The sequence below is a fragment of the Pleurodeles waltl genome, chromosome 6 (assembly GCF_031143425.1).
Source record: "Pleurodeles waltl isolate 20211129_DDA chromosome 6, aPleWal1.hap1.20221129, whole genome shotgun sequence".
Taxonomy (NCBI): domain Eukaryota; kingdom Metazoa; phylum Chordata; class Amphibia; order Caudata; family Salamandridae; genus Pleurodeles; species Pleurodeles waltl.
Genome location: NC_090445.1, coordinates 455,370,795 through 455,389,748, shown reverse-complemented (window position 1 = coordinate 455,389,748; position 18,954 = coordinate 455,370,795).

The window sequence follows — 18,954 nt, the reverse complement described above, 5'->3', positions numbered from 1 at the left end:
GCGTGCAATGCTGCACCTGCTCTTTCTAAACAATGTAAAAAAAAGAAGCTTGCTCTTGTACATCCTACCAGTGATAAATTCAATCCAATATTGCCATACTGAAGGGCATGTTTTCTAGTCACGGATGCTACAAGGAAGGGGTTGGTGGATGAAAGAAGGCAGCGCGCAGAGAAGTTAAATAAAAAAAAAAAATTACCTGCCCCTCCATGATGCACCGCTCCCCACCAGCCGCTTTGTTTTCTCTCCCCAACCAATCACCACAGTTCTTTCATGCTGTTAGACAGCGTGAAAGATGTGCCGTGATTGGCCTGAGCGGGCAGAAATGCCACTCACGGAGAGTGGGGCACTACACTTGGCCTCCACCTGGCTGTAAAATACAGCTGGGTGGAGGGTTTCTAAGTGCGCATGCCAGTTTGGCCAACCTTTGACGCCCAGCCAAACTGACATGCGCACTTAGAAGCGCCTATACCAGTCTTCCTCCACTTGATGTGGAGGAGGCTGGCCCCATCCGCCCTACGAATGCAGAAAAATAAAGGAAAAATAACATACTTTTAATATCCCTTTATTTTTCTGCTTTTCGTCAGTGGGGCGGCTCTCCTCCACCATTGCGGAGGGGTCGCTCTGACGATTGCAGAATAAACATGTATTTTAAAAAAAAAAATCCAAGGGAAGACCTGATCCAAAACCTGCCCCTCCCACCCCCCCCCCCATGCTTTCCTTATGCTCAGCTGATGAGAACCAAATAGCTTTCTCTTTAGGCAAAGTTGGTTCATGCAGAAATGTCTTTCAAGTACTGTGAAACTGGATGTTTGCTGCATACGCTAAGTAGTTCACATGATGTACAGAAACAAAAAAGTTGACTGTCAGGAGGGAAAGGTACATACCATTAATACAGCTTATAAACAAATAGTGAAAACGTGGATCTCATAATGAAAAAGCATCACTTAAGTCCACATTTTCATGTTCGCATAGCACATGTAAAAACTATAGGGCTTGATTCTAAAAGATAACTAACGCTTTTGAGTAATTTACCCTTTTGACTATATTTACTACTTTTTAGTTATTCACAAAATCAAAGTGTAAATTACTGCTAAAAAAATATAGAAGTCCAGCACCACACATGACCAACCACTGACACAGCAACACCCTTCCACTGAAAATAATTGTGGTTGGGAATTAAAATCAAATCTAATACAGAATAATGTTAAATTATGTAAAATATTAAGAAAATACATCATATAAATAAATGTTATACATATATAAATTTACACGTATATGTATATACGCACATATACACACACTCACACACACACATGTATAATTTTAATAATTATTAAACTATAATACTTTTTTAATTCTTCAGTTAGGAATTTATTTTTTAAATTAAACCTAAAAAAAAAAAAAATGTATATAGTTCTATTAATTACACATTTATTACACATTTAAGTTACTAGTGCTCTAGTTTTTGTTTTGTTTTACATTTAAAATAAGTTTATAAAATTAATTTACATTTAATAGCTAAGATTTCCACCCCAACTATGGAGGCTCCTTAAGATAAAATATAAGGAAAAATGTAAAAATGTGCATAGAATTGAGCATCCGACCAGAAAATAAAATAGAAAATTTTGGTCAGAGCTCCTTGTGGGAAATGTGTTTTATTTTCTTCCCAGGGATAGAGGAATTTAGATTGAGTGACTGTGAGAATCTTCCTTGTAGTAATTACAGGCTGAGGTTAGTCATTGTGGTATATGCAAACACACATAACACGTGGGGGGGACGTAGGTCTCTTTGATTCTCCAGACATCTGTCGAGTGATGAGCAATATGGTTAGCTCATCATTCTTACTAACCCTTGTCATTGCGTAATACAGCATCCCACAGAGTCTTTTTCATCTAATTGTTTTAATATTTTAATTTGTCTAAAATGTGTTGCTTTCACTGTATTTTCCTTGGGCGTACATCGAGTGCAGTCCAAGAAGTCGAGCAGTGTGAGCCCAGTTCGAACCATGACTACAGCCATCCGGTGCACACAAGGTGGTACATGCATGCATCTCTAGACCCCTTTAGTACTCGATTCAGGCCTAAGTAAATGACGGCTGCTTCATAGACACCACAGTAAAACTGTTGCCACCCCTGCATGAGACATATTTCCACCCACACCCCACCCTCACAAATATTGTGCACTTATCTTCGTTTGTAAACAAGTTACTAAAAGCTAAATGAACGCTTTGCCATTTGTTCTGCTAGATGTGTGTGTGAGATGTCTCTAATCTGAAGAAAAAAGCTTCCTAATAAAACTCATTTGTCACTACCAAATTTAGGAAATGCATTAACTGTGTGTACGTGACATTTTCCCAAACAATCAACCCCTAGTTCATTTTATGGGGATTGATGTAAGTGCCCCTTTGTAATCTGCAAGTCAACCCTCGAAAGCGCTTAAACACACCCATTTAGATTTTCTCTGTGTATCAGAGGAGCGCTAGAAAAATTGATGTGGTCACAGTAGGCCTTTTTCTGTAGTTAGTACAATGATGAGAAGCAGAACACCGGACGCTGCAGCTGCTGAGGCACAGGGGAACACCCGTCCTTCATTGGGGCAGTGTGGGGGTGGGGAGGATAGAAGTCAATCAGCCCAAAGCCAATGAATATCTGTGAGATACGAGAGTCTGAGAGCGCCTCCTCACATTCTACAGAGGGTCCATCATCTTGAGTTACACCACTGACGATGATATGCTATAACACATTTGTTTGATCATCTAGAGGCGTCAGCGAGCTACATGCACTCAGTCCCCAACTTCAGTCATTCATCCCCAACAATATTGTTACTGAAAGTAAAAACGTAATATAGGTGTGACCATACCGGATACCAGAAGACAGGAAATAGGGGGTCGAAGAAGAGGTAGTTACTATGTTAGGAAACAAGATTATAGAATGTGGTGTTCCCCTGTCATTCTGGTACCCAAACCGAATGGCTCTTAGGTTTTATAAAGATTTCCGCCAACTTAGCAACATTTCTAAATTCAATATATATTCTATACCCTGAGTGGACAAGTTAATTGAAAAATTGGGTAAAGCTAAATATCTTCCCAAACTAGAGCTCTAAAAAAGGTTACTGGCAAATACCTTTGACAGACACAGCCAAAGAAAAGACAGCATTTGTAACTCCCTCGGGTCTTTAACAATGTATAGTCTTACCTTTTGGCCTTCATGGGGCCCCAGAAACCTTCCAATAGTTGATGGATAAAATCTTATGCCCACACCATCAATATGCACCCAAGTACCTGGATGACATTGTTATATTTAGTTCTTCCTGGGAGTTACATCTTTCCCACCTACAAGCTGTTCTTATTGCCCTATGGAGAGCTGGTCTCACAATCAACCCAGACAAACGTGAACTTCCTACCGATTCTATACGATAACTGGGGTATTAGATACTGGGTGGGGTGATCTGTCCCCAAGTAGATAAGGTAGAGATGAATACAGACCCAAGCTCTAAGGAAGAGGTTTGGTCTTTTCCAGTCTAATTCGGCTATTAATGATGATTTATTCCCTTTTTTCCTGTCTGGCAGCTCCCCTCGCCAATCTCCTCAAGAAAGATTAACCAACACAAATACACTAATGGGGACCAGCCCAACAACAAAGCTTTGATAGACTGAAAAATAGCTTATGTCAAGAACCAGCACAATTTTGTCCAGATTTTCAGAAACGGTGTGTACTCCAAAAAGATGCCTCTGGCAATGAGGTTGGGGCAGTTCTGTCACAAACTGATAACGCTGATTTCCTCCGCCAAGTAGCTGCATTAGCCAAACACTCTTGCCCCGTGAATGCCATTATGCCACTATATTGAAAGAATGTTTGACTATTAAATGGGCCATGGAAGCCCTCCAATATTATTTATTGGGTCAGCCCTTTTTGTAACTGATGGATCATGCCCCTTTATTCTGGCTTGCTCACAAAGAGGAGTCCAACCCCAGAATCGTATGCTGGTTTTTAGCCCTTAAATATCTTTTTCCTTTCAGGTTCGTCACCAAGCAAGTGTCCTTCAGACCAACGTGGACTTCCTTTCTCTGCATGCCTCCTCTGAATGGCCCGAACAGCCATTCCTGGATGGGGGTTCTGTAATGGGAATGCTGTTGTCACGAAAACTAACTCCAATGTGGCCACCATGGACAGTAAACTAAACATGTAAGGTACTGTTTCAGCCATGGGAAAACATGCTGACATAACAAAAGAGCCAGGGAAATGTCAACAAAGTAACCCTGGCGTCTTCATGGGTTACAGAAAATCAACCAAAGGAGAGCGAGCATCAGAGGAGAGCAATGCGGCAGAAGCTGAAACCAGAGCAGAATAACCCAGGAGCCATCATCAGAAACAGCGGCCTCAAATATTGCTAAACACAGAGAACACTGAGTGACAACCCTAATGTGCAAGGGCCAAGTGGGTGAGAGAACTCCAGAGGAGAATTCACCAATAGAGTGTCCCGACTCAGGAGAGAGAGAGAGAGAGAGAGAAAGAGAGAGAGAGAGAGAGAGAGACTTTGCTTTTGCCAGCCACAGTCTTCCCAAGGGACCACAACCTCAGGCAAGTTGGTGTATTCTCTTTAATTAATCTGGTGGAAGGCTGGAGAAGCTTCCCTCGAACCACTCACTGGGGTCACTTGTGAGAGGAAGAGGGGTCTTTGCACCAACTAAGAGGAACTTCACAATAAGGCCACAAGTTATAGCAATTTAAACACAGATAATCATGGGTGAAGGTGACAGGATAAGAATACCAAGAGAGGACGTGCTATTCAGATATTTTTGTTGTTTTCTTTCCGAGGGTCTCAGTCATCACTGGCATAAGATGAACAACAGGACACTGTACAGAACTAGATGCTCTGACTTTTGTGTTTCTTGGAAGAGTGAGAGACCATGAGCCCAGAGACCATTGACTTGTTTTCTCATATATACTGTATATATATATATATATATATATATCCTATCAATTCCCTTCTTATATAATAAAACAGTTGCTTCTACACTACAGGTTGGTGTCATCCTTAGCTAAACTGTCACACAAGTGCCATTTACCTAGCCCTGAATTGAGTGCCAAAGGAGTCGAGAGTAGCTATGCCCCTGGCCTGTGCCGCCAGTAATAAAACATGTACACAAGTATAAGTGCATTTTGCAACCATTCATTTGACCCTAAACTTGAACTTATTGGTCACTGCTGTGTGCGTCATTTCCTGTAAGTTTCATTTTGCTTACCAGGGGTCAGAACTAGTGTCAGTGGACAATGAGTCCTCAGCAAAGAGAACAATGAGTACTCAGCAAATCGATGCTGCGTCACACACTTGCTGATGCACAGCGCATGTTCCAGGGCTAAGCGGGGGCATTGCTTCAGGATGGTGTTTAGGTTATGACACCATCCAAATAAATGCATTCTTGGCTTGGTACTTGGATGTGGGGCCCTGAGTCAGATTTGCTATCTCTGTTGCTTTTCTCATTCTCCTAACTTCACTAAGTGGTTCATTTTGTGGATCAGGAACTTAAAAATATAAATATACACAGCAATTGGTTTAATAAAAAGGTAGCACATTTGCACCCATAGATATAATCACTGAATGGATGCAATTTTACTATAATTTAGAATCACAAACATTGTCAATGGTAGGCTTGGAAAGCTATGCCAGTCTCAGGTTTCCATGCCTACTACTGGCAATCAAACACCCAAAATGTGATAGGACAAATGCTTGCAAAGTCTAACCACTGGCAATCGCTCTGGATGGCATTCCAAAGCATTGTCTTTTCGCAGACTGCGCCACTTTTGACAGATTTCCTGATTTGGCAGATGGAGTAAAGACAGGACTTTACATCAGCTACCCTGCTCTCACTCCGCCCACCAAATTTAGAGGTGCCCACCAACTCTGCAGACATCTCTGCACATTGGCAGGAAACATCGTCATTGCCGTTCTTCTGAATGAAGGAATCATTTGACAAACTACTCCATCAAACTTGATGGCTGGCCATCAAATTTTTCCACCGTTTTTTTATTTTTCATAAACAAACAATCAAAGCTGGAGTTTGTTTTTGAGAAATAAAAGAAACTATTCTCCCATGATCTCGGGGTAAATTCTCTCTTTTTACTACGGCTCACCACCACAATACACCAGGCAGTGAAGACAAGCCATCCATCCATTCATTTTAAAGAGGGCGGGCAGTTTGATGGCTTATCCCGACGATGCCTAATCCATTGGACCGTTGAGTAATCTTTATAACAACACAGTAAATTTTACTTCTTTATAAAAGTTGAGGCATGCATAACTCAAAATCAGGTATGAGGACTTGATTTTGGCAGACGGGATACTCTGTAGCCTTTGTAACAGAGTACCTGTCTGCCAAACTCTATATCAGCCTCAGAGGCCCACCTTATACAAATCAGTACTGACCCTGCTCATCATGGGAACAGTTCATACCAAACCTTTGTCATTTCAAGTATTCACCCTGAGACCCACTGCTTTTTAGCTGGGAAATTTGAGAATCCCACACCCCAAATCCCACTGACTAAGCAATGCCCCTGGTATTAAGGTTCGTACATTCAGACTCTCCTGCTGCAATTCCACTCTTTTCCAACTCGCCACAGGATGGGGCAGAGTGAGCAAGCTCATTGACACCTAGAGGCGGGTAAGCCAGTAGATGGCGGGCTCTGGCTCAGCTTTTGGAACCTCGAGCTCAGAACAAAAAGAGCTTTCACTAGCTGTGATGTGGCCTAGCGGTCAGGACTGGGGAGCATGCAACATGGGGGACCAGGTTCGAATCCCGACCTCCACTCAGCATCTTTTCAATCCTAGTAAATCTTGCTGTGCTAAAAAAACATGTATAGTAATCTGTGTGTATTGTGAAGTTCTCTTATGTCCTTGGGCAAGACTAACACTATAAAAAACTGCCAAATATAAAATGTGGATTCCGCCTGTAACATATTGTCCAAAATATATAATCTTCCACAGGATACAAAGATCTAAATGCAGTAGTTTCCAAGGGATGGGACTCAAAAAAGAGGATTCACTCAAAAATTGGTGTGGCAAGGAAAAAATTAAAGAGCAAAGTACAATGCAAAGTATGCAACACACTGACAAAGTAATTCTAGAGGAAGGTTTGCTCACACACAGTTTGTACTCCATGTACAGTTTCCTCAACGCTACACTTTTCAGCCCTGAAGAAAATGACCCTTCACACTCAATACATTCAGTGTCAATTTAAAGGATGCAGACAAACACCAACTGCATGGATTTTGTCACTTAGAAGCAACAAATACAAATGACAAGAAAATGAAATGGTGACACAGTGAGAAATATTCAGAAATCCACCTTTCTCGACTACGGAGTTTATTATAAGAGGATGATAACATCAAACATGTAAAAGTTATATGAAACCAAAAATGAAATGAATATCGCTAATTCAGGTACACATAGCACCTTGCCAGTACTAGTATGCCAAGTGTAATATGGAACAACAATTCTTTTAGGATTCACTTTAAACTGATTATTATTATAATAATACACGGGTTTCTGTAATCACTGTTTAAATGTCAGTCTCTAATTTCTTTATAATGGGCAACTTGTGAAGCATCCAGTTGTTGATTATAAAGAAAAGACACCAGAACTTGACTTTTATAAGTTATTACAGTGGAGTTCTGAGGTCACAATGCCTACTGCCAGATCCAGCAGCTGAAGTGAAAGGCAGGTCAGGTCATAGAGCTTTGAAGCAGCAGGTTAAAGCAAGTAAACCAGAATGTTGCTTTTCTTTCTTCAGCTGTGTTTTGTAGCTTACAATGAAAAGCAGACAGAGCATGTATATTTTTTGCACTCTGTAGATAATTAATTAGAATATTTCTGCATGTTTCTATACATTCTAAGCTTATGCAGTTTTTTTTAAAAACAAAAACTGATTCATATTGAATTGTTTCTAATAGATGTTTGCAACAAATAACTAACGGGGTTTTGTTGTGTTTAATTTTGCACTAGAGGTTTTGTTTTTATTTTTCAGGTTTGGAAACATGCTAATTTTTTCATATGAAAGAGTATGCACCAAGGTTTTAAGTGGTTTGTGGGAAAGGTGATGGTGTGACTTCAGTGGCGGTTGGTAAGTACCAATGAGAAGGCGGGAGGAGTGGGGAGACACACACACATGCAAACTCACTTACTCCCATGCATTCACATGCAGACACACGAACACGAACTCATTCACAACACTCACTCTCAAATACACAAACATTCATGTATACATGCAGCTCCATTCAATACAAAAAACTTGTTACCTACTGCAGCTTTTGGGAAGAGAAGCCTCAATGAGACAAGGAGAGTTGGGACTGCTGCCTACCCTCATTGCCTGACCTTAGGTTATGCGATGAGGGTAGATAGAAGTCCCTACCTCGTCACAGAGTACGATGGGGTCCTAACGAGTGCTGACCCCACCCACTCTGTGACGAGGTGTCAGTGACAGACACTTGGCCCTGGGCACTTCAGGGTTTAAACCTGAAGTGCCCAGTGTTGTGATTTTTAACGTAGAATGTTGATGAAGAATATCATTATAGAACATAATGTCATAGTACGATTCTACGTTAGAATGTGGGGCTTGTGAGAAGAAAGGAGCGGAGATCGGTTTGCTCTTCTTTTTACACAATAAATACATAAACATATAAATTGTTGTACATGGATTAATACTCAACACCTAGGTATCAGACTATCACTGACACTCTCCCTCATCAGAAGGGGGAGGGGCTCGAGGACCTTTGCTGAGCTGAGGAGGTCACACCCACAGGAGCTGTGACCTCCTCAGCCCAGCAAAGTTCAGTCCAGTCAGTCAGGAGCCTGCGCATGTGTCTCTTCTGGCTACATCCTATAATGTATGACGGGGGTACTTTATCTGTGATATAATACATTGGAGCTTTAAATCCCTGCATTAAATCCCTGCATAAAAGACTGTCTCTAATTTCCTTATTACAGGCAATTTGTGATGCACCTCGTTACCTGCAACAAACAAATTACGTAGCTGCTCAACTGCAATTTATTAAGGTTGCATTCTGATGTCACAATTCCTGCTGCCGAAACCAAAAGCCCAGTGAAAAGGCAGGTCAAACCAAGCATAATTAATTTCTAAAACAAAAACAAACATGGCTTTTCCTTCTTCTGCTCTTTTTTTCTACATGATTAGTGATAAGCAGAAAGTAGATATTTATGACAACATGTTTATTTTTCCACACTCTAGGTAATTGTAGGCAAGATAGAATCTCTCTGCATGGTTCTACACACTCTGAGCTACAGCGTTGTTTTTAAATCTGACTTATATTAAGCTGATTCTGACATCTTTTTGCAACACATATCTAACTACATTTTGCACTACTGACTGCAATTATATTCATTTTGCTTACAAACATCCTATATCTTTAACATGAAAGCGCAACACACTAAGAATTTAAGTGGTTTGGGAGCATAGTTATTATGATGTGACCATGTATTGCAAGCAAAGTAAAGTATCTCCCACTGTACGTTGTCAGGCTATTGGGAGCCACCTCAGAGTTCTAGGCACCTATAAATGACCTCAACCTTCAGCCTTGTCACAGAATTTCTCAGTGACTTTAAGTATCTTATAATGTGCAGCTGGAGGTATTTTATCACATATATTAAATGACCAGTAATGATATACATGTACTCAAATGTTCTTGTGTAGCAGCAGTATATGAGAACAATTTACAAATGGACTGCAGTGTTGCTCCTCCATCAAATATTCTTGTATGCGGCCCCCTGGTTTCCCTGATCCACTTCTCTCCCAATTGCTCGCCTGATTAATTAATTAGCTCCAGCAAATTAATTTTTCTACTCACATTGGACTTGTTGGCCTTTATCTGAAAAATGCACTCTGCTGTTTACATTTGTTTGGTCCTGATGACACCTCAGTGGCCTTGCATAGGGCCACAAATTAATCTATAGTAATCTTTGAACAAACAAAACAATCTGGTGCACAGGCCTCATGTTGTATTTCCCGCATGGCACTTCAAGACCTCTTGCATCACAAGGATAAACACCCCTCGGGCCCTACAGTTCCACTACACTTTATCCCTTGGCAAGCCCCTTCCCAGAGCACATGAACCCATTAGAACATTCTGGTACCATTGTTCAAGTAGTTTTTCGGTTTGCAGACTTGTAATGAATAGACATGTATTTCCTATTTATTGATTCCAACTGCCATGACCTAATGACTCCACATGCTAATGTTAATTGATTCCACCTACTTCTGTTTATTGGTTCCAACTGCCATGACCCATTGACTCCACCTGCTAATGTTGATTGATTGCACCTGCTTGCATTAATGGTCAAAACCATTAGGTTAACAGGTGTTCTCTCCCAGGGGGCGTTGGAACCTTCCTATCTCCCATGTGAGCCACGTGCCTATCAGAAGTCAACCACATCCATAAAGTATTTAAGCTGCACCAGAAACTCAAGTCGGTGCTTGGCCTCATTCCTGTCCTGAGCAAGCTTCATTATTGCACTCACCTCCTGAGTCGACTGGACTCCTTGAGTGCTGTAGTCTTCCTCAGCCCAAGCCTCCCTGCAGCTTCTGTGATCCTGACGCTATCAATGCTTCTGTCATCTTCACTTCCAGTGTGACGATTCCTCTTCCTTTTCAGCTCCCTGCTCTACAGCAACAAAGACGTCCTCTGGATTCCAGTTTTAAGTAGGCGAGACAAGGTTAAGTACTTGATCACAGGTTAGTGTGCACTAATCCTTAGATTAAGCCTAAGGCTATCTAGAAGACTGAGTTTTGAGTAGAGAAAGCTCGCTTTCCAGAAATTGGAAACTACCTTTGTTTCAATAGCTTTAGCGCCCTGAATTCCTTTACAGAGTGGGTGTGTTGGAATTGAATTATTTCAGAACTGAAATCCACTCACCATTAGTTCTTGACAAAGTGCTGTAATAAGAATGAGAGAGGACTTATTAGAGTACACTATATATGTATACAAACTTGTACAGAGAATTGAATGTAAAATGATTCTTGGGAGTGCCTTAAACCTTTATTTGTTCCTGATGTCATGCAGTACTTGTTGAGAATCCTGTGAGTGTACAATATATTGAATAACTTCATAATCTTTGTATGCTGATAACTGTTGGTAAATTATTATTGTTGTTATTTCCAGTGCACTACATCCACACTAACATAAAAGGTCCAGGGAGTGGAAAACCTCTTAAGCAGTATCGCAAGGCAGCAGAGCAGGACTGGTGCTGCAAGTCTTATTCCTCCTTCCCCTTGAGGGCAGTGTATGATTTAAGGATTTGGGGTTCCTTGATGGTGGGCTGCCCTCCAGAGGGATAAGAGGTCCAGAATTGCCTCTGCGGTCAGAACCGGGTGAATGTGTGACGACAATGAAGTTGTAATGGATTTCAAAAGAGGCATTGTTTCGTACTACAGCCCAAAACCTTGGTTCATGTTGGTATATTAGGTTGCCCTTGTTGATATTTACGAACATGGCAAGTGTAAGGACTGTTGCAACAAGAGGTCAGATAGCCATTATATAACCAAATACCTCTAAAAATGGGCTTTTGCATTAATATGTCCTGAAGCATGACCTCCACACAGCTGAAGCACACATTCCAAAAAATAACCAATAACAAACCAGTGCAGTCCATAGGTGTGCTGCCCACAATCCATATTCTATCTTCAAAACGTCTGGGACAGCAATGTATCTATAAATTTGATGATCATAAATTAAAAACAGACATTTTGAAACACAGAGTAAGGCTTATCGAACGTATACCATTTCTCTGGTGTAGGGGAGTAGAAGCTACTGCTCACCACCTCAGTTACTCGCTACTATGTGATTTCAGCCCAAGTACTCTCTGCATTGCATTTTGTGAAACTGATTTATTTCAGAGGACCAGCAGCACTTGAGCAGTCATCTTGCAAGCCTAGGTTTATTTGGATAACCATTAACATGGTCACTGGACTTTGTATTGTCAGTGAACAACTATTTTGTCGCACAGTTGATAAAACTTACTACACAATGAATTACAATTTCTTCAGGTCCATCCCACAAAATAACTGCTCAATAATTAATAGTGTTGGAAAGATTTTAATTCAGACTTTGAATCTGAAGTCAGTCTACATACCTGTTGCTGGCTATATTTATATGTGATATCTTTAAAATAAAATAATAAAAACGAATATTAAAATGTATAATCATATTAGGGCCCATATTTATACTTTTTTAGCTCCGCAAACGTGGCACTAAACAAGTATAAATATGGGCCTAGGTTTGTTAATTAATTCAGAATAATACAGTCATCATAAAACAGTACACCTAAAAAAAGAAAAGATAAACCGAATTAAAACAGACTCTAGCTCTAAGCACAGACATAATAAATTCATAGCAAATTAATAGCATGATTAAATATTTCTATCCAACCAGGGCACACATTTACCCCATTTCATCATGAACGAAATAACCAATGTACAGAAACGTCATTGTTTGTCTATTAACTTATTACCAAAGAGTATAGTCAATATGACCTAGAATTGGCTTCTAAACAGATCAATGCTCTACTCTACACTGCTTGAGATCTCTTTTCACAAAGTTCCCTGAATATCGCAGTACACCTGCAAATGCTGTTAGTCTTCCCTTGGTCACATAGTGCAGTAGAGCATTGGAGGCTTAATTGTTGTGTTTTATATAGAAGTGTTTCCTGAAACATCTTTTGTCTTGTGACCCACAGGGGCGGCTCCTCTATTAGGGCAGAGGACTGTCACCCCTCCCACCAGCAGCAGCAGCTGCAAATCACCTTTAAAAAACTAAACAATAATAAACTATGTTTATTATCATTTTGTTTGTTAAAGGGGCAGGGCATTGGGGATGCCCAGGATGAGGGGAGTGCACGGTGCACTCCCCTCAATGCGCATGTATATTTGGCCTGCTGTCTCAGCCCAGCCAAACATACATGCTCAGTAGGCTCTCTCCAGCCCAGCAACACAGTTGCCGGGCTGGAGAGGGCCTGCACAGGCTCCCAGTCTACCTGGGAGTGCCCTGCCTGGGCACTCCCAGCAAATCCTAATGCTGCTATCAGCAGCGTCAGGATTGGCCACAGGGCAGGCTGGGGGCCTGTGCCTGCCTGCAGTGACTGGAGCAAAAGGAGCAGCGTGGGGTAACAGAGGAGGTACGTTTTTATTTTTTGTTAAATGTTAATCCTCCCTCTTTCAGAAGGAAGCGAGCCGCGACTGGTGAACCAGAACATATGCAGAGAAAATGAATCGGGGTTTCCTCGTACGAATTACATTTTTAACTCCATCCGTCATCCTATCTTATTCTGAGCCAGTTACATCATTCATAGAAAGATGGTAAAGCTATTTTTTCATAAACAATGACGTGTTTCAACATTCAAAAGTAACTTGAGATATCTCTACCTAGTTAATTGTTGGCACCTAGACATGTGCACTTGCCAGCATTAAATAATTCTATCACTTTGAGGTAGTTTAAGTAGCTAAGTGGATGAACTTTCTTCTGAAACCTATATTTTTCAACCCTTTGACATTCTATTTTCAAGAATTACAACTGACAATTCCTATTTTATTTAGTAAGCTCTTTGGGTGCAAATTTGAGAGGCCTTGAGTGGAATTAGTAGTTTTATTAAAATAAAATAGAAACTGAGAGCTTGATCCATCTCTGACTCCTTTGAAATATGTCCTAACTACAATTGATGAAATTCTTTTGATATAGATTTTTATAATCTTGATATCCACTTTAGATAGTACATTTAATTACATTAATTTTAGTATCCAAAGTCACATAGCAAATTGTAGAGGAATGACTTGATATTAGTGTAAATTTACTCTAAAAAGACCTCATAAAATGGACTATAAAAGATCCACCATTGATGGTTGAAGTGCCTTGAGCTTCCATACCAACTGAACTTTCCCCAAAAATGCTTCAATTTGGGGTTTCTAGTTCATAGCAGGTGTTGCAACCACCCCTAAATGGCAATATTAAGTAACAAGTTTGATTGGCTTACCATCTATGTGCCATCTAAATTTGGTACGGCCTATCCTATATGTAAGTATTTTCATTTTATCATTTTAGCCAAGTACAAAGGAAAATTTCACATGTGAGGACACTGCCTAGGTCTATGAAAGAAAGAAAATCGAAATTATGGCCATGTTATTCTATTTTGACCACAGTAGCCTATGGGAGACCTGCTCAACTACTAATGAGTAATGTGGTTGTTCATCGCCGTTGTCGACGATGACCAAGGACATCACGTTGAGGAGGTTGACTGGGTGCGGTGTGCCCAGCTGTGGCTGATCAGTCCAATGTGGGCTTTGAAAGCTCTGCCGCCCATCAGGTACAAGTGGTCTGCTGGGTTGGTTGGAAAAGTGTTTGCTGTGGAGTGGATTTACACCGCTCACACTTTTTCTGCACCTCTGCAGTCCTGCTCTGCTCATAGGAGGTAGCACCTTTGCTGATGCAGCTTCGCCAGGCAGGGTGGTCTTGCGCTAGGGTTTCCCAGGAGTCTGGGTCAATGCCAATGCTCTTGAGGGAGACTTTCATTGTGTCCTTGAAACACTTTTTCTGCCCACCTTGTGTTAGTTTGCCTTCTGCCAGTTCATCATAGAACAATCGCTCGGGGAGGAGTGTGACTGGCATACGTACAAGGTGGCCTGCCCACCTGACTTGGGCTCTCCTCAGTGTAGCTACTTGACAGACCAACTTGAGAGACGACATCTCTGTCTGGAACTTTGTCCTGCCTGGTAATTTTCAGCAGCCTTCTTGAGCAGTTCATGTGGAAGCGATTCAGCTTTTTGGCATGGAGCTCGTACACAGTCCATGTCTCACAGGCATATAGTAGTGCGGGCAGTATGACTGTCTTGTACATCTTCAGCTTTGTGGACAGTTTGACACCTCTCCTCTCCCACACTGACTGCCACAGCTGTCCAAATGCCTTGGTGATGCATGTGTCTACCTCATCGTCATTGTTGACAGATCTGGAGAGTGTGCTGCCGAGGTATGTAAACTTGTCAACAGCCTTCAGGATTTCTCCTTCAGCTGTGTTAATTGGTTCCACATACATCTTCTGCGGTGCAGGCTAATGCAAGACCTCAGTCATCTTGGTACTGATTGTGGGGCCGAAGTTTCTGCAGGCAATTGAAAAGCGGTTCATGCTCTGCTGCATCTGGGCCTCTGTGGCAGCGTTGAGTGCGCAGTCATCTGTGAACAGGAAATTGCGCACGGAGTCCTCTTCAACACTGGTCTTGGCCTGTAGCCTCCACAGGTTGAAGAGCCTGCCATCAATCCTATGTCTGATCTTGATGCTGATTTCTTCATCATCGCAGAAGGCATCTGACAGCATGGCTGAGAACATCATGCTAAACAGTGTGGATGCCAGTATACAGCCTTGCTTGACTCTGTTGGTGACTGGGAAGGCATGGGAGGAGTCTCCATCGTCCAGTACTCAAGCAAGCATGTGGAACTGGCGCACCATACTGATGAATTTGCCTGGGAAGCCAAACTTCTCCGTGATCCGCCGCAGCCCCTCATGACTGACGGTTTCAAAGGCTTTCGTCAGATCCATGAACATTGTGTAAAGGTCCCTGTCTTGTTCCTGCCACTTCTTCTGTAGTTGATGTGCTGCAAATATCATGTCCACTGTCCCTTGCTCCCCTCCGAAGCCCCACTGACTCTCTGGTGGGTGCCCATCTTCCATGTGTTGAGTGAGGCGGTTGAGGAGGACTCTGTTATGGATTTTTTGGAAATGACCAAGAGAGAGATTCCTCTGTGGTTGTCACAAGACTGCCTGTTTTCCTTTCTGTTGTAGAGATGGACGATGGAGGCATTCTTAAGCACCTGAGCGATAACTTCCTTTTGCCACATGGTCTGAAAGAGCTCGGTGAGCTTCTGTAACATGACTGGTCCCCCTGTCTTGTAAATTTCATCTAGGATGGAGTCAGAGCCTGGTGCTTTACCATTGGAGAGAAGCGTAATTGCTTCCTTAACCTCTGATTCCTTTGGAGGTCCTGCCAGGGAAGTGTTGATGGCAACTTGCGGCATGCGGTCAATGGCTTTAGCATTGATAGAGGCAGGCCTGTTCAGGACACTGTTGAAGTGCTCATCCCATCTTTTCAGGATGACCTTCTTGTCAGTGAGCTGGGTGGACCCTTTGGCACTGAGCAGTGGTGATGTTCCAGAGGACTGTGGCCTGTAGATGGTCATCAGGGCATTGTAGAAACACTTGGTGTTGTTGCTATCAGCTTACTTCTGGATCTCATCTGCCTTTCTGCTGAGCCAGGGGTCTTGCCTCTCTCTGAGCTTTGCTTGCACCTTGCTTTTGATGGAGTTGTAGGCTGCCTTCTTGGAGACAGAGGAAGTATCTTGCTGGAGGGATCTGAAGGCTTCACACTTCTCATCCAGCAGCTTCTGAATGTCTTCATCATTGTGGTTGAACCAGTCCTGGTGTTTGCGTGTGTTCTGGTCCAAGTGAGCGAGAGCAGTGTTATAGAATACATCTCTAAAAGCTGCACAGTCCTCTTCTGCACCATTTGTGCCAAAGCTGAGTTGGTCAAGCTTACTATCGAGGTACTCAATGAGGTTCTGGAGTGGCGTTCTAACTTGCTGACATTCAGTTGCCTTTTAGTCTTTTTCCCCTGCGGGTGCCACCTGAGCTGGATGTGCATGTTGAGTTTTGAGAGGATGAGCCTGTGGTCTGTGCAGCAGTCTACACTGTACATGGCCTTAGTCAATCTATAATCCTGCCTGTCCCTTCTCCTTACCTTGACATAATCAATAAGATGCCAGTGCTTGCTGCAAGGGTGCATCCAGGATGTCTTGTTATGGTTGGGTAGGTTGAAGTCTGTGTTTGTGATCAATAGGTCATGAGCTGCACAGGTCTTCAGAAGTAAATGACCACTGCTGTTGCTTTTGCCGAATCCATTCCTACCAATGACTCCATCCCATGTCTGGTAGTCTGCAACACCACTGGCATTGAAGTCACCTAAGATGACAAGCTTGTCCTCCTTAGGTACAGATGCTATGAGGGACTCCAAGTCTTCATAAAGCTTGTCTTTGATCTCCTCTGTTTTTTTCATGGTGAGAACATATGCACTGATGAAGGTGGAGTGGGGCTTTCCTTTGAGGGGGAGCCACAGAGACATGAATCAGTCATTGAATCCTTTTTGGAGGCTGGCTAATTTGCTGATCAGATTACATGTGATAGCGAAACCCACTCCTGCTTCACGATGTTCATCGCTGCTGCAGCCACTCCAGAAAAAGGTATGACCGGCTTTGACTTCTGTCAGCTGGCCTTCGCCTGAGAATCTGGTCTCACTGAGGGCTGCGATCTGCATGTTGGACCTGCCACGTATTCTTGCGACAAGTGCTGTCTGTCTCTCAGGTCTGTCTTTTTTGAAGCTATCCATGAGCATGCGCACATTCCATGTGCCAATGGTGAGTGGAGTCACCGATGTTTTATTCTTTCTCATGTGACTGCATGGTTGGGATCCCTGCCTTCTGCGGGAAGGAGGCCAGGGGTAGAGTGAAGCAGACTATGTTTAGGGCACCTTTTCTAGCCCCTTCTTCAGGCTATGGAGGTCAACAGAGCAATTACAAATAGGGCTGCTCAGACACCAAGGGGGCTGTCGAACTCCACTGCTGCTTTGGTCCAGTAAAAAGCGACCCATTAACGAAGGGCACCTGTGTGGGGGGGATTGTGGCTACAGCTTCCAGTGTATCTGCACTTGCTGCTTCACCACTTACCCACTGCCACAGGACTTGACGGAAAGTATGGGGGGGTGATATCTTGACTTGCATGTAAATTGGATTATGGTGAGGGAGAGTTGCGCAGATCATCAGCCTCACTCTCTTGTCTCAGCCTATCTTGATCCAGTGGCAGGACGTAATTGAGATGACTTGAGATGGGTTAGGATGCAGTGGATGGCCAGCAGTGCCCTGATCTGTCTCACCGTGCCTTATTTGCGCTCCCTTGCACTTTTCTGAGTCATCCTTCCTATCCGTTGAACCAATCCAGTGATTTCCTCCGTGCAGTCCACCGGATCCAGTCTTTGCATGCATAGGTACACATGCTCTAACTCACTGAGGGTTTCAGACCTTCAGCTACCCTCATGGGGTGTATGGGGTGTCAGGAAGAGGTAGTTTGTCTGATGCGGAAACACGTTGTACTCTTCAGAGTAGTTCATCCACCTTGGTCCTCACCTGACACTCAGCTCTCATCTGTGGCTCCTCATAGCTGTTTGCATGCAACAGCGGGCACACCCCGGGCAACTGAGTAATGTACAAAGCAGAAGAAGATATGTCTCTGCCTCATTCTAAGGGTGTACCAAACTACACATCTCAGCACCCTTGTGTTGTCTGTTGTACTGTACACAGCTCTAAAACATGCTTGCTGTACCAGGAGCAGGCGGTGGTTGTCTAGCCACATTTTCGGAAACCTCCTTACTCTGCCAGGAGCAGGCAGTTGTTGTCTAGCCTCATTTTTGGGTGTGATAGAAAATGTCCATGAATATCTTTCCTTTTAAGGTTTCATGAAGTTATGAGCTTGAAGTTTGACGGTCAGGACATTCACCAAGATTTGTGAGTCTGCCACCAGTGATCACCTGCTCAAATAGTGGCAGTAGGAGGTTCACCCTAAATTGGAAATTGATTTTCAGGACTGTAGTTGACAGCCTTTGTGATCCAGGTGTCCTTGATGTATTAGCAGTAAGCTCTAAAATATATTTTTTCCATATCCTCTGCCAGCCTAAAATTATCACTATCTACATATGTATGCTGGTATTTTTTGCCCTTGCAAATTATACCTGAAATAACTGGTTTGGAGAAATGTATGTGCTCAACATCCAGCTTTCACTGCCTACCTCTTCTAATCCCCAAAAACCTTCTACTTCACATTTCTGTTAGACCTGAAATCTTCGGTGTGATATTCATA